We start from the raw sequence: 2,784 nt of genomic DNA on the forward strand, positions 1-2,784 counted from the left end.
GAAGAGGAAGAAGAAGAAGAAGAAGAAGAAGAAGAAGAAGAAGAAGAAGAAGAAGAAGAAGAAGAAGAAGAAGAAGAAGAAGAAGAAGAAGAAGAAGATGAAGAAGGGAGGAAGGGAGGGAGGTGGAGATGGAGATGGGGACCTGCCTACTGCACATTCTCTGTGACCCTGTTACTCTGCTCTAGGTGATGTCGGACAAATGGCCTCCTCCACTATCTCTGTGCTTAAACGTCCCAATCTATAAAATGGGAACAGCGACAACATAAGAATCTAAGGTTCCCTGGAGATCCAACCCGCTAACATAAGCAGCACAAGCACCATGTCTATGTGTAGATAGAGATACATACTTGCAAAATATAAAAACCACTTGTATGCCCAAGAGGAAGGCTCTGTTTACAGAATGTCCATAGAATACCATGTGGATACTAAAAATCTAAAAGTATTTAGGAAGCTTCAATGACATAAAGAGACACCTAAAATAGTATTACATTTTCAAAGATCTAGTTACTTGTGTGTTATGTGTATGAGTGTTTGCCTGTATGTACATATGTCCACAAGTGTGCCTTTTGTTCTTGAAGGACAGAAGAGGATGTTGGATGCCCTGGAACTGAAAAAAAAGATGTCATGAGCCAACATGTGGGTGCTGAGAAGTGAACCCAAGGTCTGCAAGAAGAGCAAGTGCCCTTAACCGCCACACCCTCTCTCCAGCCCCACTTAATGTTAAGTGAAAAGGAAGAGAAAGCCAGCTGGGAAACAATGCTTCTTGGTGGGTACTTAACTGGATTTACTTAGAAGAGAGCCTAGAAGAGTCAGATAATCTCTGAGTTCAAGGCCAGCCTGGTCTGCAGAGTGAGTTCCAGAATAGCCAGGGCTACACAGAGAAACCCTGTCTTGAAGAAAAAGGGGGGAAAGAATCGGATAACAAATGATTATCCCTCCCCCAGGGGTGGGGATAATTTATTCACATTACATACTGATTGCAGCCCCACCTGCCAGTCTCCCCTTCACACTGCCCCTCCTCCACCGCCCCTCTCCATCACCTCTGAGAAGGGGACAGTCCCCACCTGGGTCCTAATCAACTCTGGCACCTCAAGTCACTGCAGGACTAGGTTCATCTCTCCCACTGACACCAGACAACGTAGCCCAGTTAGGAGCACAGGATCTTCAGGCATGCAACAGAGTTGTCAGGGACAACCCCAGCTCCAGTTGTTGGGGGACCTGCATGAAGACCAAGCTGCTACATATGTGTGTGGGTTGGGCTGGAGATGGGGGTTAGGTCCAGTCTTTGTAAGCTCTTTGGCTGCTGTTTCAGTCTCTTGGAGCTGGTTCTGTTCTTTTCAATCAGCTGCATTTTCTAGGCTTGATATGTATTTATTTTTTTAATTATTTGCTTGAGACAAGATCTCACTATGTAACCCTGGCTGGCCCCGAACTCATTATGTAGATCAAGCTGGCCTCAAATTCATCGAGATCTACCTGCTTTTGCCTCCTGCATGCTAAGCTTAAAGGCGTGAATCATGGCCCAATGCCTAGCTTGTTAATTTTAAATTATTCACAAAGGCAGGATTCATGACTTATGTCCAGTGGTTAACAGGGAAAAGAAGGAGTGGGTTTTATTCTATAACATTCATTTATTTATTTAATGAGCATCCAACTATGGACTGGCATTGTTCTGAGTGAGTTCTTGTTATTCCCAAATCTAAAGTAAGGACACTGTGAAGAAGTGGGGGAGGGGGGAGGCGGGAAGGCCTAGGGCACCTATTCCTGCTTGAAAGCACACAGTCCTTGCTTCCCAGTTGAACGTGCTCCCTTTTCACCTACTAAGTGACGTATCTGGGTGTCTGTCTACAGGAACCAGCTTGCCCCATTCACGTGAGACACAAGCATCCATGAAGAGACAGAAAACAAACATAGGCTGAGGTGACCCATCACCACTCTGGGAACTCTCTGAGTTCTTGCCCACTCAACAAATTCCTCCAGCCACCTCAGGAAGAGCATACCCTCCCCCCTCTGTTGTGTCAGATAAGGGAGAGGAGGCCCAGGAAAGGAAAGCCAAGGTGCAAGGTGACCCCCTGTCAGAAGAGCTGAGACTTGAGCGGGGCTCCTCCCTTCGGAGCAGCCTCTCCCATCTCATCTCGGTAGGGCTCCTAACTCCCTTCATCACTTCCACTACCAGCCTTCCCTCTGTGCTGGGTAATTATCTGTTAATGACAGCACCCCAGGTCTTATCTTGAGATTCAGCTGCCATGGAGGTATGAGGTAGGTGTTATTTATTGATGAGGAGGCAGGCTCAGGGAGATCACAGCCTGACCCAGTCACTACGCCCTGGAGTAGAGATGCTGGGACTTGCAACCTGCCCTAACTGGTTCCAGAAGTTGGAACCTACACACCTGCACCTCCCTGCCTGGCTTCTGGTCCCCACTCAGTCCCCTTTACACAATACAGGGCTCCGAGCTTTTTCTCCCTCTTTGTTTCTGTTTTTGCTGTTTGCTTGTTATTTGCTTTCTTGTTTTGATACAGGGTTTCACTATGTAGCCCTTAGCTGGCCTGGAATTTACCACAAAGATCAGGCGTTTCTCAGACTCCGAGAGATCAGCCTGCCTTTGCTTCCCAAGTGCTGGGATCAGGCTGGACCACCTTTACAGCATTTGTTGTCTTCTATCAGGATGTCAGCTGTGCAGTTGTAAGAGACAAGGCAGAGGAGGCCAGGGGAAAGGATGCTTGTAAGAGGAATGCCTCCAGTCGGGCAGTGGTGGAACATGCCTTTAATCCCAGCACTTGGGA

At 47.4% G+C, this 2,784-nt stretch overlaps 1 long non-coding RNA gene across 1 annotated transcript in view; it reads left to right on the forward strand.

Moving 5' to 3' along the window:
* The first annotated feature begins 2,165 nt into the window (after nt 1–2,165).
* The window catches only part of LOC110292130, a 5,497-nt gene continuing 4,878 nt past the window's right edge, over nt 2,166–2,784 (forward strand). Inside the window, exon 1 of the long non-coding RNA XR_002377664.1 lies at nt 2,166–2,259. This is a non-coding gene — a long non-coding RNA (uncharacterized LOC110292130). The remainder of the gene's footprint in view (nt 2,260–2,784) is intronic.

The sequence above is a fragment of the Mus caroli genome, chromosome 4 (assembly GCF_900094665.2).
Source record: "Mus caroli chromosome 4, CAROLI_EIJ_v1.1, whole genome shotgun sequence".
Taxonomy (NCBI): domain Eukaryota; kingdom Metazoa; phylum Chordata; class Mammalia; order Rodentia; family Muridae; genus Mus; species Mus caroli.